The 25,827-nt window shown below is 42.1% G+C and overlaps 1 long non-coding RNA gene across 2 annotated transcripts; it reads right to left on the bottom strand.

Moving 5' to 3' along the window:
• LOC115334515 lies at nucleotides 1-24,444 on the bottom strand. 2 transcript variants are annotated; one of them, XR_003921135.2, is made up of 7 exons: nucleotides 24,351-24,444; nucleotides 15,048-15,167; nucleotides 13,496-13,563; nucleotides 11,615-12,001; nucleotides 10,458-10,558; nucleotides 9,142-9,369; nucleotides 1-8,017 (listed from the first exon to the last, which is right to left on the bottom strand). It is a non-coding gene; the product is annotated as an uncharacterized LOC115334515 (long non-coding RNA). The 2 variants fall into 2 exon arrangements; XR_003921134.1 differs by lacking the exon at nucleotides 24,351-24,444 and having other exon boundaries at nucleotides 15,048-15,576.
• Between the last annotated feature and the right edge of the window lie 1,383 nt (nucleotides 24,445-25,827).

Genomic DNA, 25,827 nt, shown 5'->3' with positions numbered 1-25,827 from the left:
TTAAGGAATCTTTTTGCAAAAATAGTCATAGTGTTCCTTTTATTAATTTATTGGAGCTATGAGATGTAATTCCATTTTAATTTTATATATTTAAAATGATCCCACTCTACTCCTGATTACACACATAATAACAGGTATTATTTTAAAATGAAAGGAGACACAGAGAAGATGGCTTTCTAATTATTTCTTACCTACTACTGAAAAGGAAGGACAATGAAATACAACTGATCTCGTGAAGATTTAAGTGCCTAGTTATTAAATGACTGAAAGTGTAAAGGAAATAACTAATTTAAAAGTCAATTTGAAATGTAATTCCCCATTATGCCATCAGCGATCCAGGCATACTCTGATTTACCAATGAAAAATTCAGCTTCATATTAGGAAAGAGAAGACCTATGTCATTAGTTGCTACACTTCATTTGCATTGGTTTTCAGCAGAGATAACTTGATGCAAGCTAGATGGAGTGCATTGTTTTGAACAATTCACAAGCTGTTTAACTTTATTACAGAAGTATAACAATAAAAAAAAGCTGTTGATGAATGCATTATCTTTCAATCTCAGTTAAGAAATTTAGGTCTTGCTATTGCTACAGTTCTTTTGTAACTAACCTTCACCTAAAAGTCCCTTGTAACTAGAATTCATTGTGTTCATCATAGAAAACATAAATACTGCAGCGTTTTCCCAGTGAAATGGGACAACGTGCTGCAATTCGCCATTTCATGAAATCAAACAATTACCAGGACCATTGGGGAAAATAAGGCTCTGGAACAATATTCTTATAGGGAATTCTAATATTCTAGTAGGTTGGATTAATAACCTAAACTGTTTTGAAGAAGAATGCCAATGTAAAATGGATGATAGTGTTATCTGAGAATCGTGATGAGGTTTTTGTGATGGCAAAGGGTCCTGGCAAAAAAGACACAGGCAGGTTCTCCATTCCCATGTCTATACTGCCAGTTTTTACAATGAGGAAAATTAACTCAAACACATGTACTCAAGTAGACTATATGTTATAAAAGTTTCTAAGCCACAGAACAAACAGTATTAAGTGCAACAATGACTAATAGATGAGAATCTGAACTATGTTCAGACAGTAAAATAGTAATTAAAACCTATTTAAACATTTTCCTTGTGAAGCAATGGTACCTTTGAGCAATATATTATTGATTTAATATATTTTTGGCCAGCCTTATTCAGGGCCAAAACGACAAGCCTAACTCCTAACTTGGCTACTCCTGTCATGAAATTCTGATCTATCAATGCTAAAGAAGTACTCTCCTGGCACCAGATATGCTAGACAGAAGAATTACCAGTATAATTAGGAACTCAGTATTGATCTGAGAGTAGTTTAACAATTGTTAATTGTATAAGCTAATTGCTGACAATTTGCATAAAGCCAGCACACATGCATAAAAGTCAGCCTGAACCCCATTTTGTTTTTCGTGAGTAGTTCAACAGTTATGATCATGGGCCCATAACTGATTTAAATCACATCTCCTTCACCGAGTGATATAATAAAGAGAAGGTATTGTATTTACTATTGTGGAACAACATAACAAATATTCCAAAATTAAAATATTTAGAATTTTACAAGTTCTCTAATTGTTATATTAGAACACATAGGGCTTATAAAAAGCAACTTGAATACACAGAGCCTTCTCTTAAAAAGTGTTCAAAAGAACTTTTAACGACAGGCAGACCAGACTTCTTTGAATACAAAGTCACTAGTCAGTCATTCTGTCAGGGTGGTGATCTAAGACACACAAGTTCACAAAAGCGATGATTTTATCCTGACAATGCATTCACGTTTCCTCCTCTGATCCAGCTGAAACACAACCTTTTATTTTTGGTAAGATCAGTATTTAGTGCAATCAGCAAACTGATCCAAGTCACCTTGCATGCCATCACGGCAGGGGCAGCAGGCACATGTTGCCAAGGGCGAGGGGGAAGAGCTTGCTCCATCAGTGGCCATGACACTTCAAACTGGCTTAAACTGGGTACCATACTGTGCCTTTGATGTGGTAACAGCAACCTTCTCTAATCACGTGAGGACTTTTAAACTTGAGTTTTGATGCATCAGTGAGCCCCTCTCCTGAAGGTAAGAGGACTTCTGCCAGAAGAGTCTTTTTTTCATCTTCATAGACTGCCAATCGATTGGACTGAATTGAAATACATTAATTGATTCAAACCTACCTGATAGTTTTAAGAAGGTTTGGGGTTTTTTTTGTCTGCCTGTGTTTTAAGGAATGTTGCCACTGATTTCTCTGAAGCAATGCCTGCTGAGGACCCCTAGCTAAAAATTTCTCCCTCTCCTAAATGTAAAGAGAGGAAATATGTGATGTTCCTACCCAGGGAACCTGGGAGAGAGCACTCAATCTTCATAACAAAGAAGGGAGAAACCACCTGAAACACGTGAAATATGTCAGCTCGGAGGTGGCCACTATTTAGCCAACAGAGTAACCACGGATGGTCTACAGAAACCTTTTTTTCATAGCAGTGGTCATTTCCCTAGTGTTTCCCAGTCAAAACATTGTGTCATGGACCCAAGGCTTGTTGTACTTCATGTATCAACTGACTCCTTGGGAAGAAGATATTCATGTATCTTCTGCTATGTCTTAGATGCACAGCTTCACATTGCTATGGTTACACTGACAGCAGAGTACCAGACCCACGTTCTGGCTTAGGTATGGCCGCACCAACTGTGATAGCAGTAGCTGTGTTTACACAGGGTCACTTGGAAAAAGTATATGGTATCAGCTGAAGATGCAAAATAGCAGCAAATAAAAGAATGCTTTAGAAAGAGCACAGTTAGGGCAACATAGAATAGTGTATCACTCCTGCTGGCTGCTCTGCTCTTCTGGAAGGAACTGTTGCCCCTTTGTAAGCCTGAAAAGAACAGGCACTGTGTCTGCTCTTCAGCTGCCACAGCCTCAAGCTTGGCATACTACATTAAATGGCCATCAAAGCCAGTTAAACCCATGCACTGGACTGTGGGCTGGTGTGGCTGGGAAGCAGACACGCATTTTTTGCTGTAGGCGTGGTAACCTCCACAGAGAGGTGCAGCATAAGGCTGGGGCCACTACCTGCTTAAATTGTTCCAGCATGAATCACCGCAGGTTGCCTGGTGGCACCCTACTTTAAGGCACCTTTATGCAGTTTGCTTGCTGTTGTTCATGGAAAATAGCCTTTTGCCTAACTGTCCTCTGAGGATTAAGTTAGCATTAAAGATCCTGAAGCCTGGTCTCCAGCATTTCATGTGGCAAACTAATAGTATGTGCGGTGACCTGGACAATCAAATCGCCTCCACACAGTGATCCCATGTATTTTCTTACCTCCTCTGACTTTCTCTTTCAGGGCCTTACCAGCACAATAGCTCTAATGAATCATCTTCCTGAGATGGTTGGTATGTACTTGTAAGAAGACCAGCATGTAAAAGGTCTATTTCTTAGCAAGCTGCTGAAAAACAAGGCACAGAACAAAATTAAAATTGACATTTTCTACAGGTTCTCATCTAGTTCATCCTCCCTGGCAATTTAACCCATCCTGTTCATGCATTACCTTTCCCATTAAGAAGTGTTACCTGAGTTGCCAATTTACTCTTAATTCTAGACTGTACAAATCCATTCTGACTTGCCTAAGGTTACACTTAGAACCAAACTGTATACCTATTAAATTTGGCCAAAAAATCTCTCATAGTTTCAGTGGGTGTCAGCCCTTAGGCCAAAATAATTCAAACTGGTTTATCTGCACCAGTATAAGTATGTCCTACATACAAGCTCCACTCTCTAGCAAAAGCAGAGGCTGGGGCTTGCACACTAACTGTGCAAGGTGATTAAGGACCTCTACGCAGTCACGTGATGTCCATTTGATACTGTCCTTGCCATGGAAAATTTAGAGGGATGACAAGTGAACTGTAGCATTAAAGTGGCTGTCACCTGTAGCTCTTTGGTCTTTCACCCCTCCCTTTTTCCCTGACCAAGGTTACAACCACCTCAGGAGAATGGTGGTACAGAACACATGAATGACCCTCAGCCAGTTTACAGCAGAGTCAATGAGCTCAGCATAAATTTTTTATACAGGTGAACTGAAACTGTTAGGTTCTGGACTGACATGGTAACATGTGGACTTGCATTCAATCCACCTAACTTCTGACTGGGAGGTGGTTTTCTAGCTGAGCAGTTGTTGCACAGGTCACGACACTGCTTATAATGGACTTTGTATTGCAAACAGCAGCACACTCTGATAATGTTTTAATCTCCTAGATCCTCAGTATCCTCTCAGGGGAGGCACCCACTCTGTTTTCCCCCATTACCTCCTTTAATCTTTCTTAGGTAAAATTGGCTTGGTTAACACAACCTGCCAATACATGGCTATGGATGGTCGTAATTTCAGACAGCAGACAGACCTGGAAGAGGATGCATGTCCACAAGCTACGGTCTTAAACTGGGGAGCAAGAGTGACCAACACTGGGCAAGACAGAGCATTTCCCAGATGCAGTTCTCCATTCCCACCTTTACTGTGGGGTGACTAAGTTATGAATGAAGTTGCTGATGGCCATGAATTAAAGAACCACATATCAGTGCTGGTTTATTTTGACAGGCCTAAAAACTTTAGGGTTATAGCTGCTTCCCAAAAAGCCTAGCCCATCTTGCAGTGGAGCAAGTAAACTCAAAAGAGGGGAGAAAGCTAGACCAAAATAGATGACTGTGAGCAGGAAACATTACAGCCACGCCAGCATAAGCCATTCTTGCTCCTGAGTCAGAGTCCTGTGTGAGCATGAGTCAAATCCCTTAATTGTGGCAGCACAACCATGGAAGATTTCTAGCTATAGCACCTTACTGGGGCTCCTAAGCAAAGCCTAGAGTAGGAAAAAACCCTGTGTTTAAGAATTAAACAGCTGGCAGAACTGAACCTTTTCAAACAGGAGTAAAACCAGGTTAACATCTAGAAAAACTGTTACCTTACAGGTATGCTTTAGGGAGGAAAACTCTCTGAAGACATTTGTTTAAAACCAGTCACCTTCCTGTATATAACCTTTTTTACCTTCCCATACTTTGTGCTGCTGGAAAATTCCCAAAGTTCGTTAAAAAAAAAGCGTCAAAACTTGCCTGGATACTGGCTTGTCACTCACTGATAGCAGTCATTTCAGACATACGCACACACAGAGAATTGCATATGTAAAATGTACTCAAGCTAGTATGATGAGCAGAAAAATACAAAAGAATGGTGTGGAAAAAAAGGGATGGGAGAAATGTAGTGATTTTAGTAGGCATGCACTGACTGTGTATTTTCTGTAAAATATGAAGGAATAACCAGCCATTTTTTCTGGTGACTGTGGGTCACCCAAACTTGAATGAGTTTTTCATATTCTTGTGATTCTGTTTTCCATATGCAAAACTGACAGTTCTTAAAATATATGTAAATAAGTGTTATTTACAAAGACAGTCCAGTCATCGATGTAATGAATCCAAATAGATTTAGCCTTAGCTCAGTTCAGTGTTATTTTCCAAGCTCCTCTCTTCACATGCAAGAGTCGTGCATTTAGAACAGGCTGCCTGAGGTCATAGACAGGATTTAACGAGTGCAAGCCTGCTTAAGGAGGCCGATTTGAACTGAGTGGATACAGAGCCTTATTTATGACACAAACATAATCTGAATGAAATTGGTTTATGTCTTGTTCATGTTTAAAAGTACTGTGCTACCCTTATGCAATATCTGCATTGAAAAATAAGAGATCTGCATAGGAGTGAATCATTAAAATTATTCTCAAGGCATTACAGGATTTTACACGGGATCTTTCATAAGGGAATCAGGATGGATACTGTGGCATTGACTTCAAAATAAAATTTGGATGCTCTGTGTGAAATTTTAATTTCTTTTAGTAAAAACACTGTCTCACCATGATTTTGAATTTAAAATATAAACCCCCTTACCTTTTAAATAATACCTTTTGTTCCAGAACATTTGCAATCTATCTGCATCATGGTGTTAGTGCAGGCACTGAACATGGAGAAACGATTTAGGCAGAATGAGAAAGCAGCGTTTGGAGCACATAAGGTCATCCCTTGAATAGGAGGATTTTCTGCTAGCAGCTGCCACTGCTGAATCTGACCAGTGACTGGAAGGCGTCATGCCAGAAGCTAGGACTTAAAAAGATCTTCAGGCTGGGGAGCACAAAATTGAAATGGAGAGGAGCTGATCAGCTTTTTTTCTAGTTTTAGAGATAGGTCAGGGAGGTGAGTGAGGCAATGATTGATGGGGTTGGCACTTCTGGGTTTGTCTACGGGGGAAAGCTGCACTGAGGTAAATTTAATTAGCTTTGAAGCCAGTATAGTTACTGTAGTGCCTGTCCATGTTCTGTACCTTCTTGGTATCAGAGGACGTTTTTAATTTTCAACCTGTCAGTGATATATTCAAGATAAATGGGAAAAATCATTCTTACTCTGTCATAGAAGCGTACACGTGAAAGTTTGCGCTGGTACAAAGTTAGGACCAAATGCATGCCAGGAAAGATTTGTCAGAATAGCCTTCTCAGCAAGCCCTCTTAAGACAGGGAGAGCCTGTATGAGCAAGAAAAGTGCTTTAGCTATGTAACATATACCAGTGCAGAAGTGCAAAATAAGCCGTACCACTTCTGTGCCACAGTAAGTGGGTTTCCCCTCGGGCTTTTACCAGTATAAAAAGGATGCAAGACAAAGCACCTCACTGGCCGTGTGTACAGCTGCCAAGGGTACTTGTTATGCCAACCTCTATGCCTGTTTAAATTCATTATCTACCTTATTTTATACTATGCCATTCTCAAGACTAGTCCTGCATAAAGCCACCACCAGCCACACTAGTAGAATGTTGTGTCTATACCATGGTTACTAATCATGTTCCAATGCAACAGTGAACACATAGAAGAACATAGGTAACACATGGTTTTGCAGAGATACCCTAATGGAGATGACTCTATTGATTTGGACTTTTCTTTACTGTTAAAAAGATTAACTAATTTATTTTTTTAACCTCAGAGAAACCAACATGCATCAGCTCCCCTGCGCTAAAAACACAGTCAAGATAAGGTGCTTTAATTTTGTAGTGAGGTGAATTTTCCAAGGTCAGTCCCAGGCAAGAGGACAGGCCTGACCTTGCTGAACTAACCTTGTGATAAAATTGAAGAATCCAGCACTTGGTGGCGTTTCCAGTTTGGCATATCTGACATATATTAGTGATTTCTGTGCAAAAATATTGTATCTTTTTTTTAGTAGCAAAGACCTAGTCTTTATAATCTGCTTTTGTATTACCTCAGAAGCAATTCTGTAGTCCACCCTCCACACAGCACAAAGCTTATCAAAGAGACCTAAATTCTACATACGACTGAAATTCGCTGTAGACATCTGTATTTACAAGAAGTCCTCTGAAACAGGGAGCAGTATGTCCAGAGTGTTTCATTATCCTCGGTGATGCAATTTGCGTTTGGAATAATCATGTCTACACAGTGCTCTGGAATCACTATGTCTACACAGCTGTTACGACACTGCTGCTTTGCATTCTTGGAAGATTCCATGGTTTATTGCTTTGCCCCTCTGGTTTTTTCCATGCTGCTCATTGTGAAAGATCCCACCAGAAGGTAGTGGAGTATTTCCCATGGTTTCTCTCATTTCATCACAACGTTCGAAGTGAGCTCCGTTTTCAAAGGACTGTTAGGCATCAGGCAAGCAGCACTGAAGATCGCTGGGAGGTTCCTGGTGCTATTTGTGTATCTTTAGGGATGGGGACTTGTGCACAGCTGAAGCTGAGCAGAGACAACTGACTAAACTAATGCACGAAATGGTGAGGCTCAGTAGTGATGCAAAACGGGGACAGCCAGCAATTTCAACAGGGTTTGGGAATATTAACTTTCAAGAGCCTTAAATGGAGAAATTGCCCCGCAACTGTAAGAATGGAACATATCATAAGAATTTCTCTTGGCACAGTGAAATATACTCACCCATTTTCATCTGAAGGCTCGCCGTTCTCATTTGGTAACCATTTCTGCAGAGAGAAATCCACAGGAAAAATGGTCAGGATTATTGTGAAGGAGTTATGTGCAACAACTAAAAAACTGTCTGGCTTAAATGAGCTGGCAACACACAGGCATTTATTGATAAGTTTAAGTATTTGAAGGTAGCTGATTGTGTTTAGGTCATTAATGTGACCGATAAAACTGTTCTCACTTCAGATCGTACCTAACAGAAGGCAGCATTTTTCTATGATATAGCAAAGACAGATGATCACCGTGGGAGACTTACTAATATTAGAATGATGTGATGGGTAGGTCCAAGAAACCTACATTTTTAGAAATGCTGGGCTATTTAATGCTGTCTTTTTTCTTTAAGGACAAATATAGAAAACAACAGATGATGCTTGTCTGTCCTAAAGACTTACCATACCCATACACCCATGTTTCCCCTGTTTATGAAGCCTTTCACTGGATGCTTAACTAAAGAAAGTCTCATTTATACCCAACCAAGTGGGGTGATTTTAGACTGCATTAGCAATACTCAAAAACTGGATGCTTGACTGGCAGTATCTGCCTCCTGTGAGAATTATTTCCTCTGTGTTATGCAGATTCCTTCACAGCAAAGTAAACAGAGAAACACTGAGACATTTTGAGTAGTAGAAAGAGTAGTGATGGTGCACACCTCCGTCTGATCAGGAAGACAACAGTCAGGGATGCCCTACAGTTCAAATGTAAAATGAGTGCAAATTTGTGAACAAAATGGATGCCTTTTTAGGGCAGGAGTAGGGAAATTCATACACATGAAGGGTTTTAATATACACAGGGATTTTATTGAATTCTGCAAAGCTTTTTATATAATCAAGCAATGTTACAAAAATTATTTCAGCAGATATAAGTTAGTTAAGGCAAGAGAGCAGGGGAAAATATTCTGTGGAACTGCAGAAATAAACTATCCCTTTGGGCAGATGAATGAGTTTATGGGTTCTCATACTATGCACATCTTATTTGTTGCTTTGCAATGTGGAACACGGAAGGACAAACTTGTGTCTGCAAACCGCTGTTAAAAGGTGCTACCTCAGTAGACACAGTGTTAGAGAAAGGCTGACAGACAAAGCGAGCTGGGTTTTGTCTTTGAAAAAAGCGTATTTCAACTTACCTGCTCTGTCTCCTGCAAAAGCTGTTTCTGAAGGGTCATGACCGTTTTCCTCTACTCTCTCTCCTCTTAATCATGCTAAATTTAACTTTCTTTTCATTTCTCCATCATGTTATCACTCTGTTGTGTTGTGTACACAAAATCAGCAAACATGCCATCTCTTGATTTCCTTTCCTTCTTGCGTAGATTGGACAGGTGTTCATCCAGTGTAGGCACCTGCAGCCATGGTTGCTGCAATGTGGCATGGGTGGGAAAGATAAAAAGGATCAGGTAGTCATTGCCCAAGAAATAGCCTCTGTGCCAAGAATAATAAAATATTGCTCTTTCCTTAATTGCACAATATCCATTCCAAAATAGAGTACTATCTTTGCCTGAAGATTTCTTTTCTAATACCCGTAGGTCAGTATAAAGTAATCTGTTAAATAAACAGAATTCTGCAGTCACCAAAGATAAAAAATGCTGAGAATCTCTGTAGTTACTGAAATACTTGTGTAGTCACAACTTGAGTTGGGTGATTTATTTTTTAACAACTCAGTCCAAAGCTGAAGGCATAATGAAAATAAGCCAGAAAATTTATCATTTTTTTCTATCCTGTACCTGCTGTTACAATAAACTTGCCTTCTACTCATTAGACCACACAGAGTTGCCCCATTGGATACGTGTGACTGAGGTAAATGGTAGAATGGGAGAGAAAGGCAACAACGATGACGGGCTGTTCAGCAAACTTCATCTGAGAGTTGTTCTACATTCACAAGAAGTGGGACTGGGGTCTTGTACATTGAGGCACTTTAGCGTTCAATTCCAAAGTTAAGTGCTTTGCTTCTACTGTGGGTTCTTCAGAAAACAAAATTCAGGGCCAACTTCCATTAACCAATAGTGAAGTTAGACACTAGCTATTCAAGGAAGATGACATTAGTATGGAGGCCATATGTGTTATAGAGTCAGAGATGGATGGGCATCTTGCTATCCATCAGGAGACAAATTCAAGAACTGCTGTGAATTTGTGGTGAAGTCTACCCACAGTCAACTCAGGAATATGTCATTTGGGTCAAGGAACCAGAAGTGATCAAATACCACGATGCACGTAATACCCCTTGAATGCTCCTAACTATGAAAACAGCAGCACTCCAGCTAATCCTGGAGGCCACATAGGTGTGCAAAAGTCTTCTTGAAGACTATGTGTAAAATGGTGATGCATATGTATTTCGTAACCTTTGACAAAGCATCTATTATGGTAGGAAAGCTGTATATTAGATATAAAGGAATGTGTCTTTGTAAGATATGGCCATGCATTAATTCTTAAATGTATTAGTTCTTACCATCCTCATTGGAAGAGGCAGTATGATCATAACCAGACTAGCACATGAAGGCTCCAGTGTAAGTACAGCCAATACCGAGAGAATCAGGATTCAGTAGCTGGCTGTATAAAGAAAAGAATTCTGTACTTTATAAGTGCATCGACAAATTCAATAACTTTTGAGAACTACACCCCTCCGATAGGTGGGTAGCCCTTGGCATAACGCTTTATGCTTCAAAAGATATCAGAGGTATTCAAGCATTTGGCATAGCTGCATCATTTGTAACAAATGAAACATCTTAAGACTTGTTGCTTGCTTCAAGTTCTTGGTTGTTAGAGATACATTCACAACCAGAACCTCTGATGCTGTGCATGGTTAAGCCTTTGGGGCATTCATTTAAAGGCCTGCATGCCATGACTTCCTATTGATGGCAATAGGTAATGAGAAAGTTTTGGCTTGTCCACAGGTTTTGTGGCATAGCCTGCATAAAAAGGGGGGAAATGGTCAATATTGCAAATACCTTAAATAAATTATTTTCTTTGAAATGTTTTCAATCCCTAGAGCAGACAAGCAAATATCATCAATAGGAAAAGTATTTTCTAACACCGGAATTTCACTTAAACATTGTCTGTAATGTATTGTTACTTCTAGAGGTCTCCTACTTGATGATCGAGGAAGAGTACTCTTTGTTCAAATTACAGGCTTAATAGCTGCACTGATGATTATCAAAAGTATTTCGGTGAGCCCAAGAGTGAACTGAAAAACTGGTGTTGCAAAAAACAGTTTCTTTTGAGGATTTCCTGTCTCTTTGTCACTAGAGCAGCATTCTCAAATGCGAAAGAAATTCTTCACCCACTAGCCAAAGTCTTTTTGAAGCAATCTGTATACCCAGCTAGCTATTTGCACCAAGTCAGCATGTTGAAATCTTTTGCCAAATTGATTGGTAAATTAAGACGAGTTATTTGAAATCAGCTTCAACATACCCCTTCAGATAGCTCTTTTATGGATCATCCATGCCATTATGGTTTTATTGGAAACAAATTAATTTTCAACTTTAAGTTTTGAACACATTTTAGACCCTTAAAAACTTAAAGATTAACATTTTCAAGTGTAGTAAACATAAAAAATAATATTTAGGTAAAGCAAATAAAAAGGGATTAAATGAATTTAATTGTTACCTGAATTAAAGAATGTTGTCTTGATTTATTTAGTCTGATTCATTCGACATACAGTAACCTTAAATATCTACTTATAATCATTACTTCAATGTAAAGCTGTTTAGTTAAGAACTTTAAGTTCTTTCATCAAATGTAACTAAAAATAATAATACACACACCCCAGAATCATAGTCTAGCTTGCAATTTTGGTAAAGAAAATGAAGGGTTTTAAATGATTTTTGTATCTTAAGATTCAGAGGCTCAGCTGTTTCTTTTCCTCATGATTATGTAACAAACTATTTTTTTTTTTCAGTTAGGAAAGAAAAATGCAGTATGGATGGCCAGATGTATAAGTCTGCAGTGCAAAGAACTGGATCAGGACTAATCACCCCCGGCTCCTTTTATTGTCTGTGGAAAAAAAAAAAGGAAAAAAAAAAGAGAAAAAGCACTTTAAGGCATGATTCATACCATCCTAATGTAGGCATCTAAAATAGGTCAGATTCATTGAGCTCTAAAATGTCTGTTTTTCTCTATAGACAGAGGCATGGTCACCCTAGGGAATCACTAGCTTAGATGTGGATATCTATGTTATCAAGTAAGGTGAGATGATTTCCGCCCCATGTAACTTTTGTGACCAAGAACAAATATCTATAAAGAAAGAAACACTGCCTCTATAAAAAGGCTTCTAACACAATGATATGTGCTAAAGCTCTTGTTCCACGTTCCCTACAATGCCCTAGATCCTCTAAAACTTAAAGACTGAAATTCCTATCACAAAAGAAAACATGTTATAATACTGCATTATCCTTCATTCTGACTCATGAAAGTGATTGCTCACTAAACTTAAAACACTTGCCAAGAAGTACATAGCAGTGATCTAATTAAAGATGCGCATGCAGAATTCAGTGCTGATTAGTATGTGTATTATAATTAGCGCATACAGCAGTACATCAGTATATTAGTGTACATATACATATATGTGTATACACACATACCAACAGAATGCTTAAAAGACAATTACAAATAATTGTAGTTAAGAAAAACTGAAAGCCAACAGACAGTTCACATAAATTAATAAATTTCATACATTAATAAATGCAATATATTGGTATGCAAACTAAATATATCTACGAAAATGTAGGGATAAAGACAGTAACAACATGTCTTTGTTTTATTCTGGATTTCTGTAGGACTATTCAGGACAATAGAAATCCTAGTGATGACATAGTCCCATTGCTAGCTGTGGAAAAGAAAAAGCATTCATTGAGTATTTCTGTTTTGCATTTAGAAAGGAAAATAGAGTCTGCATTGCCAAAGTATCATCTATTCCGACATTCTGCTAAGTGGATGGTATAGAGCATCTATTAATTTTTTTAATTGGCAGGACTAGATAACTTGATTTAAAGCTTTTAAAAGGAATCTTGTACTGCTACTCATTGGCAAAAAGCTTTGGCATACTGGAGAAGTCCAAGAGGCCTGGAAAAATCTAACACCATGTTGATATTTCAACAGCGTAAACAGGATGACCAGGGTAACTGTAGTTGAGTTAACTTGACATTGGTTCCGTGTGAAAGAATGGAACAGCTGATACAGGACCATGTCCATAAGGAAATAAAAAATGGTAACATAATTACTGCCAGTCAACATGACTTTATGCAAAACAGGTTAAGTCAAACAAACTGCATAGAACTTTTATGAGATAAGAATTTTGATTATTTGATTTATTTAATAAAGGTAACTATGTTGACAAAACAATGTCTTTCAGACTTCTGTTAAGCATTGATACCACATGGCACCCTGATTAAAATATTAGTACCAGAACAAAACCAAGAAAACATATATTAAATGAGAGTAAACTGTATAACTCAGAAATTCAATGTGTAATTGTTAACTAAAACTTACCAAGTATTGCCAGTGTGGTGCTACAGAGATCCTTTCATGCCTGAGACACTGTTATTCAGTGCTTTTACCTATGGCATGAGAAAAAAAACCATAAACTGAATTCTAGTAATACCTCTCAATTATGCAAATGACAAAACAAGGAGAGAAATTATGAGGACAGATTACAAGCAGGAAGTGATTTAGACAACTTTCTAGCTAAGCAGAAACAATGTGGGTATTAATATTGCCAATTAAAAGCTAGCTATTTTGGGAGGAGGCCATATAGGTTACACTTGCAGGACTGAGAAGTGCAATGGCTCTAAAAAAATGGGAAGGCAATGGTTGATGGTCAATTTTTTAGTGTAAAATAGCGTGAAGTTGGCTAATGTGATCCACAGTTTTACCCCGGAAGGGGTCAGAGATGGTCTTCTAATGGGTATGGTGGCAAGACCAAAATAAGCTCTCCATAGAAAAAGGCAGAAACTACAAACACATATTACTCTGTTTTGGACTATACAAACAGAGCAAGTTCTCTGGGATATATTGCAAACACAGTGGATGGAGAAATGGTTAGCAAGGGTTATGTACATCTGCATAAATAAGGCACAGAAGAACAGCAGGGAGTTATTCCTTGCTGTGTTTGGGGAAACAAGACTTTGGCTACATTATTTGTAAATAAGATTGCACAACTTTGCTAGCCCTTGTGGTGTTTTTGGTTTTGTTTGGGGTTTTTTGATTTTTGTAAGCACAAAGCAAGTCTTAGAGTGAATCAAGAAGCTCGAGACAATGCTGAAATTTTTGAGATGTTTAATGGGAAACCCATCTGGACAGCATCCTGCTTATTTTCCTGTCTCCTGGTCCCCAGGGATTTGCTGAGTAAGAGGTGGAATGCTCCCCTGGTCCCCTCCGGGGCAGTCATCGTTGGCACAGGAGGACAGAGCCCTCTGTCCACCCTCCCCAACTCCCCCTTCTTCCTCCGGTCTCCCTTCTCCAGGAGCATCAGAGAAAGACACTAATTTTCCACTCCTTTTTCCCTTCCTGGAATGCTTTAAAAAGGAAAGATGATAAAGAATCTCTGTACGTCTCACCCCACTCGTAGTTTGGAAAGGAGAAAGCATACACAAAAGCAGTTTGATGCTGACTTGAGAAGCTATACCAGATTGCATGCAGCCTGCCCCAGGACCCCAATCTCTTAAGTCTTCTCCAGTCTCCAGGGCAACAGTTTCAGATGGAAACCAGGAGCAGGAAAAGGGGCCACTCAATGTTTAGGTTTCATTTCTGTATGGAGCCGAACCTGAAGTTTGAAGAAACTGCTTGGGGTTTGCTAAGCTGGTAGGGTTAGGCAGGCTGCTGTAGGGAAGCAGAGATGAAGCTGAAGAGAAATAAGTGGGGAGATGCAAATCTGTTGGTATACTCAGCGCCTGTGGATAAGACGGTAGTAATGGCTGATAATGCGATGGCGAATCAGACTGGTGTATCAGGTCATGTTGTGAAGCAGCAGCCCTCATGCTGCCCTGCAACACGGGCATACACCCCACACACCTAAGAGTGCAAAGTATCTTTGGTGACTCACCACCTTACGGTCCTGCAGCCTCTCCTCTCTGATCTGACACGCAATCCTTTATCTGATCAGTAAAACCAGAGGTTTGTCCATCAGCTGCACCTAGTACATCAGTTCATGGAGCAGAAAAGCCTGCAGCAAAAATGGGTGAGATGTGGGCCAAATGGAGAGAAGTGTCAGGCAGGAGCAAGTGTGCAAATCTCATGGTTAATGCATGAGGTTTGGCAGACTGGGAAGTGTGAGGCAAATATGGGGCAGGACTGACATCGGGGCTGGGAGACTGCAGGAGTCAAAAAATCACCTAATCTAATAATCACTGACATTTGTATGGAATGTGAAGATCAACATAGATGAAAAGGGATAAAATGGATAGGATATAAATAAAGCACTGATGAATAACATCCCTGCCCCTCAGCATCTTTACCACCACACTAAGGATACTGTGGGCTTCTGGTTTTAATCCCTCTTCTAAATAGCCTGTAATTCTGCCCTTTCTAAAACAATGACCCAACAGCTGGTATCTTCCTTCTTTCTCTACCATCATCGACAGACTGTCTGTGAGGAGAGAGAGGGAAAAAATGAAATGTCTCCATTTTGCTCCCCCCCAGCTTCCCTTGCCGGCTAAGGGTCTGTCCCACAGCACACAGAGGGCAATGAGCAACTTTAAAGTACAAATGTCTTCTAGTTTTCTGATTTTCAGCAAAATCATCAGGGTTTTGCCCCATAATGCCTGAAATGTTTCCTGAAGTTTTTCGATAAATTGCAAAGTGGTCACATCATATCCAGGCAGGCAAGCAATCAAATGCATATATTCATCTTGGCCTTCTAAAAGAGAGGGGGCAAGTGTCAGCTTGTCAGCTAGTCCTCTAGAGTCCCGTTACAGCAAATGGAGAGGGACAGTTATTTTCTAATGGAAATATGTCATACCTTTTTTAGGCCATTGTTTTGACATCATTAATACCAGAGCTGCACGCAAATGAACGTAAGAGATACTAAACATATCTTGAACACTTCTTTTAAAATAAGCTGAATGTTTTTGTCAAATGAGCACAGCACACAATATTGAGTCCATGCTGGCATGAGGGTTTTATGCCGCCTACAGAAGCTCTAAGATGCCCTAACTGGCATGTAGGTGAGTGCTGAGAGTGGACAGTATCTGACCGGGTATAAATTTCCTGCTACAAAAAGTTAATGTCTTAATTCTTTGTAAAACATTTGAATTAGTAGTTGCAATTGTACAGATTGACATCTATATCGTATGGCTACATATTGTCTCATCCAGTATTAACACGAACATAAGCCCAGATTCACTATATTGTGAATATACTCACTGTTAGACTTCAGATCTACCTGAAGAAAGAATAACTCTCCCTTCATCACTCTGGAGGAACACTAGAGGCTAAAATGCATTCGTCATCCAGCTTTTAGACAGCTGTGCTTAGCTGAGATGAACACCACCTCACCAAATATGCAGGGAGATTCAATCCAGCTGAGTTTACAGCATCTCTTCACTTATCCCATCACTTACAGATATAACTTAATGGCCACTTGAGGCCTGTATAGGAAGACTTAAATATTATAATCTAGTTTGATCACAGGTTGTTTGTGCTGCAGAGAACATCAGATCACTGAACTCTCTACTGTTTGCTTTAAAACCCATGCTGCTATAACAAATACAACTTGAATTGTGAATATCTATTCTTAAGTGACTCGTTAAGCCTGAGAAAAAGTACAAAATTTATCCAAGAAAACCAATAAAACAGAATGCGCTTGTTGAGAGAAAATAGGTCTTGTGGAACATCACTTCTGGAAATACAGAGTACAGCTGTCGCATTTATGTAAAATACCCCATGTCTATACAGCACTAAAACATTTAGAATGAGAGATAGAAAATTATTTACTGAAACTAATAAACTTAGGACAAAATATTGTCAACTCTGTGGGGTTGTTTTCAAAAAGAAGGGAGCCTCATCAATTGTTGTGTGTTCCTGAGTCTTGCTGAAACAATTCAGAAGGAATGGTTTGTAAGATTTTAAGATGTCTTCAATTATTTAAATCCAATTGGAGACAAGTTATCTGTTTAAAGTAATACATTAATTTGATGTGTGTGTGCAGCATGGTTACGAAGTTGAACCTGCATATGGAAAAAGCAAATCAAAATTAATTATCGACAACCTTTGAAAGTGAGAAACCGAACAACCTACTTTCTTTTCCCCAACTGAAAGTAAAAAAGCAACTAAAATCAACAAGTCATCAAATTGGGTTGTAAAATTATTTCACTATTATCAGTCTAAAGGATTGGTAATGTAAGGATGTCTGAGTGTGAATGTTTTGGGGAGTGTGATTTTTAACTTGTTGGTATTTCTTTAAATATAGCAAACACAGGAGGGTGGCAGACAACTGTTGTTTTTAAACTTGATTATCCTGCAAAAATATCTAGATCACTTACCCATAGGCGTTTTTCAGCAAATGTTCAATTAAGAACTTGACAGCCAACCCTTGACTTTAAAACTATCTGATCTTTCCACAATCAATAAATCACATCTGCGTAATTTATACTGCTGTGATAGAGTTACATGTTTAGCACATTTGTTGTGCTTATGCATTTCTAAACAAAGCAAAGAAGGTCATTTTGTCACAAAATGGGACACCTTCTCAGGAAATCGTTGCAGAGGAAACAGTTGGGTAGATACATTGGCTGGGAAACATAAACCAAAGGCCAAACTATGGTGCAGCCCAGGGATCTCTCACCAGGTCCAAGTTAGTTAGGACAGAAGAAGTTTTTGTTAGCAAACTCAGAACGCTTTGCACCAGAAACGAGAGGCCCTTTCAGCTCACTGGAGGGTGTAAGAAAAAGATACCCCTAGCAGGCTTCATTTCCGAGGCTTCTTCCAGGTCCTTGTACAACTCCAGCTGAGGAAACGGTTTGCTTTGGTTTGGTCACCACAAGGTATTGGACTGAATCTTAGCTCACTGATCTGCTTCCATGACAGCTGCTTTCGAGAGATGACAGCAACTCTTGCAACATCTGCGTTTGGAGTTATTCACCTTCAAAAAATCTACTTCCATAGCCTCAAAAGATTTTCCAAGTCAGCAAAAAGTCTCTCAAGAGAGAAGTGTGTAGGAATGAAGTGAGGCACCCAGAAACATTCCCTTATTGTATGATTAAATGCAACAGATGAAATTAAAAACATGTTCGTTTGCCATGATTACCTCATTCTCTCCCATTACAAATGCTGTTCCTTTGCTTAATCAGCAGTTTAACTGAAAGCACACTCTTCACTTGTATTTGATTTTGTGGTCTCCCACTTCAGTAATGAAAATGTAATGTTCACATGAATATTTTATTAACATTAAGTGACCATTTTGTTTTGTGTCCATGAGCACTCAGCAGAACATGCATGAATCTTTTTTTTTTCTTTTTGTGGAAATTACTTGACAGTAATTTTTTTAGCAAGTTATTATTATTTAGACATATAAATTGCCTCCCATCACAGTAGTGCTTGCTACAACAAGCATCTTGGAGATACCCGCTCCTTTTTCCTCTGCCCCACAATCCAGCCATCCATGACAGAGTCTAGACCAGTGGGTGTGGTGTTTGAGCCATGATGCCCACCAACTGGGAGAAGGTTTTATTCAACCTCTCTTGTAGGCACATGAAACTGCAGAAATTTCAAGTGCCAACAGTTTCGAACTCATCTTACAATGCTTAACCTTGCTGAAATTAATAGTTGGATCTAAGTTGTATGTCTGAAAAAATAGGCTTCCAAAAATATATTGGAAAAGATACTCCACCTCTTCCTTCAGTGCACATGCTGCCTTTTGTGCTTTCCCCATGCATATGAGCCCACCAAAATATGGAAGATTGACACTTTTCAGTTCTTCTTTAAACCCTGAGCATGCCTGCAGCGTCCATCAGTTAGGCAACCAGCAAGCTGAAACCGCTGCTTGCCAGCCACACCGTTCACAGGACTGCAGAATCGCCTTTCTCCCATTTGACTCCCCGCATCGACAATCTTCCTCAGTTCATTGTATATATACAATATATACATTACACAAAACAGAAGGAGGCCCACCATTAATTACTCATCTACATAATGTCTAGCGCAATGGGAGCCTGAGACTCCAGTGAGTTTCCCGGACGCTGTCTAAATAATGCAGATAGATGATAATTCTCCTCGAAAGCAGTCAGCCCATTCCGAGGGCAAGCCTTCCTCATTTTATTCACATAAAGCTTCCACTGAAGAGGTACACTGAAAAAAGCAGGCAAGATTTTCCCCTGTAGTGACTCTATTTCCCCAAATGTCTCTTTATCTCCCTGGTGGTCTTGTCTGTGCACAAATTAGACCAGCAAATGTTTTGCATGAGTAAGAACTGCACCACTAGCTTATCCCAAACAGTAAAAGCAAGAGACGATTCATAACCATAGTGTTATACTCTTTATTTTGCACAATCTAGTAAGTAGACAGAAAAAGAAAAGAAAAAAAGAGAGAAGACTTTTTTTCCCCCTTTCAGCAGTAATAATCCTGGGGCTATTTATAAGGTGTATATATCACAGAAATCCAATAAAACAGGACTGGAAGTAAACATGAGATCATCTAGACTATCACACTGCCCTGAGTCAGGACAACTGTACTTGTGTCATTGCCGATAAATATTTGCACAGCTTAAAATGCTCCGGTGATGGGGACTCTATAAAAATCCCTTGACAATCTACTCCAGGACTGCATTACCCCTGTTGTTAGGAAAACTGTCCTGATGTCAAGATAAATGATGGAGGAAGTTAGGCTCCCTTCTAAAGTTTAAAAAAAAAAAAAAAAAAAAAAAAAAAAAAAAAAGCTAGAGGAAAAAAGAGTTACTACCTAAAGCAGATGCAAAGGCCATCTGAAACAAAGACGAATAGCCAAACAAATTGTAGGGCAGAGGGGAAAGCTGAATGCCTCGGATTGTTTTGCTGGGGAAGAGCCTCCAAGAGCAGTAAGAAACAAACAGAAAGCGAGGCTGGAGTAACCTGCCTTGGGAAAAATGCAAACAAATAGGTTTTCAAACAGAATGCTACCTGGAAAGAAACAGAGTTGGAAAAAGCAGACCACAAAAAAACCCTCTTCTGTTGGAGTCCTATTGTGTTTGGGCAAATAGGCCTTTGCAAATTTTCTGTAAATATTGCATCAAAGAAATGTTGCATTCTATCGTCGGCCTCTTCTTGAACAGAAATACCCCGAAGGACCCTAGACCACGGCTATGCAGGTCAGGAACGTACATTACAAAATCTCTTTTAAAAAAAAAAGAAAAAAAGGGGCATTGTTTTCAATGATTCCTAAATATTTACACGTTCTTCTCATACGCAAGAGGGTATAGACTTCAACTATTGCTTGAAAATATTTGGCTGTATTGCTTCACGAGCCCTTTTTTTCTAAACCGCGATCGGTGATATTCTATCAGGCTTTTTTCTTTAAATAAACAACAGTATTTTTTAGATTCGGGATCACTCCAGAAGGAGTAAAAGAGAGCCTTTCCCCCCGCCAAACCCCCGTCACGTAAAGCCCATTTGCCGATACCTGCCTGCCAGCAGAGCCCCCCGGGCCCCCCCCGGCCCGCCCGCCCCGGCGGAGCCGCCCCCGCAGCCCCGGGCAGGGGGAGCCGGGCTCCCCCCGCAGCCTGCGCCTCCTCCATCGCCGCCCGCGCCCTTGGGAGGCGGGAACGGGGCGGCGGGGGGGGGGGGGGTAACCCACAACAACCACTCCCGAGCAAAATAAAACCCGCAACCAACCGAAAGAGATGTTCCGGGAAGAAAATCCTGGCGATTGCGACGCCCTGACGCATCTCGGCCCCCAGTACGTCATTTTCGCTCCCGGAGGGGCGGGCGCGGGGCAGGGGCTGGCAGCCGGTGCCCACCCCCCCGCCGGATGGCCCCCGGGAGCTTGAACAAAGGCAGGGATTGCCAAGGGAGAGGGCGAATACGCGGAGCCCACCGGGAGGCGCTGCGGGCCCCCCCCCGGCTGGCCCTGGCCCCGGCCCCGGCCTGTCCCCAAAGCCGGAGGTTTTGGGTCCACCTGCCACAGGAGCGAGAACCGTCCCCGTCCCCCCGCTTCGGACCGCGGGAACTTTGCTCCGGAGTGTCTCCTCCAAATGCTCCCAGCGTACCGGCCTGCTGACGGGCCGCGGGCTTCTGCACTTGCCCCTGGACATACAGATTGTGAGGAAGACGCGGTCCAAAACGCAGAAAAATACCCAAGTCTTTGTCAAAAAAAAAAATAAACTGGAAATCGGGCACGGTCCAGCTTCTCCTTAGCTTTGTTCCCCTCCCATAGACAAACGTACAAGCTAATAACATTGACGTTGTTTCCCTATGTATTTGAAATAATTAATAAAAGTACTACTAGCTTCAAGAATCACTGAATATGCACAAAGTTGCATAACTGTAACCCCAATTTCTTTAACCTGGAATTCTCTGGAAATCTGTGGGTGCAATATTCACTCAGGCAAGTAATCTTAAGAAAGAAGTATCTTCAGATGATTCCTGAATACCTTTCCCTCATGTACAAAGCCACCCGTAATTGTCTTCACAGGGCCAGGGGAAACAAAAATTTGGCAGAAAATTGGCAGCCCCAATTTAGGGGGGTAGGGCAACGGTATTCCTTAGCGTTACTTGTTACTCGTGCTATACAGAGACAAAGCATGCTGTCAGGAGTTACTGAAGGAGTAGCATCAACAAACCGTTTTATAAAACTATCTGGAAAGATAAGCTGGTCCTCCCTTCCAAGTAACACAGACTTCACAACCGGGTAGTAGCACAGTCACGGTACATTAGCACGCAAAGGAGCTGAGAAAGGTTGGAGAGAAAGGAGCTGATGGGAGTTTGTGTCCTCTTACAGTAAGGTTATGAAATAAATAACCAGAATGACACTGGATCAGAAGCATGCAAATAAACGTACAAGGGAATAAACTGACTTCACCTGTTTATGTAGAAGTTCAAGGACATCAAAATATAAATCACTCTATTTTGTTGGAACAGATAACTGTACTCTTGATAGTCTAAGAAAGTGTTGCATAATCTTTCCCTACACTTTTTTCCCATGGCTTCACTACCATCAGCTCTGTGATCCTGGCAACAGGTAGAAGGCAACGGCCAAGCCAAACATCAAGCACATCCCCTTCAACTGTTACTCCTTAGCCCAAAATTGAAAGGGATTTCAAAATGAGATTTAGACTAAGAACAAACAAAAACGTATCTTTAAAGGACGTGACAAATTTTGAAATTCAAGCTACTCGTGCATCCAGCCTCTCAGAACGTGCTTTCTGAGTAGCCTGGCTGTGACTTTGGGCAGTATTTAAATACAGCTACATATTCATAGGGCCTGGTCCTCCAATCCCCCTAATGTCGGGCAAAAAAACCCACCAAAAAAGTAACTGGATCCTTCGTGTGCTGGCCTTGTAGAATCAGGCTTCCACATGTAACTAAAAACAGTTGTGTGCCCCTAGAAGTAATACTTTTATCTGACCATTTAACTACTATTCAGGCAGACAGTCTTCCCAAGAAGAATTCAGTGATGGCTTGAGAAGTTCATTGTTCACAAAATGTACTGCTGCTGCCCACTGTTTATCATCTATCCATAAAGTTCAGTAACCAAAACACGGAGTTTAAATACATTAATACATAAATGAAATAATCGCACTCTCTTTTGGTTTTTTTGACATACAGCTAAGGAACCCCAAGTACCTGAAGCATGGAAACATGAAATCAGTAGGGCTCTGTGCCGGCAAAACTGTATTTGCAATATCTAAACTAAACTTCATCATTTTCATAAGCAACGTCTATAATTTTCTAGGCATGTCTCTGCCAGTTTAGGCTGGATGGAGGTAACATTTTAGGACTGACATAACTGATGGCAAATGCCCCTCACATAGATAGTGTATTTTGAGAAATCTGACCATTAACCAGCACAGTTTATTTTTCTTGGAGGAAAAAGAAGATGGCTGGAACAAGGTATGCTGGCAAAACATAGTTTAGCAGGCAGGGGAGATGCTAATATTAGCGCTATTTTGTTGGTCTACTTTGTATATTAGCAAAGCATTCCCAGCAGAGACCTCAAACTAGAAGATAAACATGGTGAAATAGAGATGGGGCAGGTTGACATGACAGAAGAAAAGGAACGGGAGAGGTAAAACGAGATAATTTTTTCTTTCATTGTGATGGAATTATTCTACAGAGATGACTTGAGCAAGCATCCTCCGGCAAATCTACTGCAGTTGTTGAAGATGCTGCTGTCTCTATCCATCCACCACTACGTTCTGCCTCAAATTACTTGGTGGAATAAGAGACCATGTGCTATGCTTCAACCGTCCAAATTCAGAGCCCGCTGCATCACTGAAAACCCACTTATTTCAGAAATTAAAGCTAATATGCTACACAATGCATAGGAAAAGCTGAAGCGTAAGACTGCCAGCCCGTAGAAACAGCAACCTGTAGCTGAGAGATGGGATGGACAAGTGGCGTTAGTGCATTTATTTTAATTAAATGCCCCTGTAATTACATTGAAATGACCAGAGAAAATTTCCAGAAGGGATGTAGTTTTGAAAAGCAATTCAGAGGCGTTCAGAAAAAACTCTGAGTGAGACAGGTCACCTACGTAAACTGGGGTCATTCATTCTGGAGTGTCGGTCATGAAACAATAGGACTTTTCAACCTGAATTTTACGCACACCTGAGTCCCACTTCTTGTGCTCCATACCCCAGTTATGCATTAAAAAACAAACCCCAAACATAATTATGGAAAAAATAATGCTTGTTATGAATCTGCCGCTGCTGAAGACGAACTGCTAAAGATGCTCCTTATATCAATGCCAATACAGAAATAAAAAGTACAAACTTCAACCTTGAATTCTAGTCTATCCTAATGCCTTTGTCGTAGGAATCGTCCGCAAACTTAGTTGTGGTGCTATAGCCAGTGTATCAAAAGCACACTGCCCACACAGTCAAGAATAACATATATGGAAATATCAAATAGGTGAATTAATATTCATCTTTTTCAGATGTCAGACCTAAGACTGCTTGCTGAAGGTCACCGAGCGCACTTCTGAAACGTCTGGAAAAACCTTTCCCAATTTCCAGGGGGTTTCCAGACAAAAGGCCCCGCTGGGCGCCGGTGGGCCCCGGTGCCTCGGAAGCCCCTGAGGGAACCGACCCCCCTCACGTCTGCGGCGGCGCGGGCACCGCGGGGCCCGGCTCGCTCCGGTCCCAGGCAGAAAGTCAACTCTTCCCGGGTTTTCACGTGAAACTTTCCTCACTGAGGTCGGCTACGCAGCCATTACATACCATCTGCATTCACAACTACCGCTCCTCTGCCTGCTCCAGACGCAGAGACCGACGGACGTTACCGCCGGCTGCGGGCCGGCCCCCTGAGGTACGGAGGGCTGGGGGTACCGCGCCTGCGCCTTCCCGCCTCGCACCTCCGGTCACTTCTCCCCCCCGCACCAACAAATAAATAAAACCGGTAACTACTACCTTGTATGTAAACGTTCGTATTTCCCCGTGAGGCGAAGGGAGAGGTCTTTCTTCAAAAGCTGCTTTATTGCAGCGTACCGGTGCCTACCGTGCAGTGGTCTTTCCCAGCCCCCCCCCCCCCCTCGTTACAGCTGTTGATTTCTAAACGGGTTATTCTGACCCAAACCGCGGAGAATTTCGGGCAGGAGGGAGCGGAGCGGAGCCGGGCGGCGGCGGTCGCGGTACGTGCGTGCGGCCCCGCCGCCGCCTCAGCCGGGAACACGGGCAGCGCCCGGCCCCGGCAGCGCCGCATCACTTTCGCCTGTTTTTTACCTTTTTGCTTGTTTGTTGTTTGGTTGGGTTTGGTTTTTTTTTCCCTGGGCTTTACACGCAAACCCGGCTGCTTCAGCCTCGCCGCAGGCCCACAAACGAACGCGTGTCCCGACGGCCGCGCGGGTGGGTGCCCGCCCGCAGCCCCCCTCTCCCGCCCAGGCGTGGGCAGCGGCGGGCTGCCCCGGTCGCCCCCGGCAGACGTGGCTGCGATGAGGAACCGGCCGGGCTGGACGTTCTCAGCACAGCCTTCTCCCTTCCTCCCCCGACCTTTATTACCGCTGCCCCCCCCCGCAGCACGCTTCGTGAGGAGCCGCGACCGCCCTCACCGGGGTGGGCGGCAGCCGGGCATCGCAGCCCTCTCCCGGGCCCCCTGCGCTCCCCCTTCCTTCCCCCGCTCCCGCCGCTCACATCAAAAAGGGGACTGGCGAGCCCCCCCTCCCTCCCCGGCCGGGGCCCCTTCCCCGCCCCGCGGCGGTCAGTCGCGCCCCCTCCTCTCCGCCATTGCCTTCCCTCCCTCCGCCGGCGGGAGGGGAGAGGAGGGCGCCTGCCGACCCTGGCGTGCGGGGCCCCGGTCAGCGTGTGAGCCGCCGCGTCCCCGGAGGGACCCGCGGGGACCCCACGCAAAGGGACGCGGGTGGCGGGGGGGAGCCCGCGCGTTCCTTAATCGCTTCGCCGTGCTGTGATGCCCCCGGCGGGGCCGGGTTCGTTTCCAGCGGAGACGCGGACGCTGCCCTCGTTCACCGCTAACGCGGAACGCCCGGATAAATTAATTTATTTAATTAAAACCCAGTAACAGTGCGGTCCTCCCTAAGTGGCATCTCCTCGCCGCGCGTAAATAGCCGCTGCCGGGGGGGGGGGGGGGGGGGCGGGAGCAGCCGGGCCCGGCGGGGAGCGGCGACTCCCCGAGTCCTTCGGGGGGGGGGGAGCGGAATGGAGGCGGGTGAGGTAGGGGCGGCCACGGGCTGACACACCGGGT

This window comes from Aquila chrysaetos, chromosome 23 (genome assembly GCF_900496995.4).
Source record: "Aquila chrysaetos chrysaetos chromosome 23, bAquChr1.4, whole genome shotgun sequence".
In the NCBI taxonomy this organism is placed as follows: Eukaryota; Metazoa; Chordata; class Aves; order Accipitriformes; family Accipitridae; genus Aquila; species Aquila chrysaetos.
This window is presented reverse-complemented; position numbering and strand designations above follow the sequence as displayed.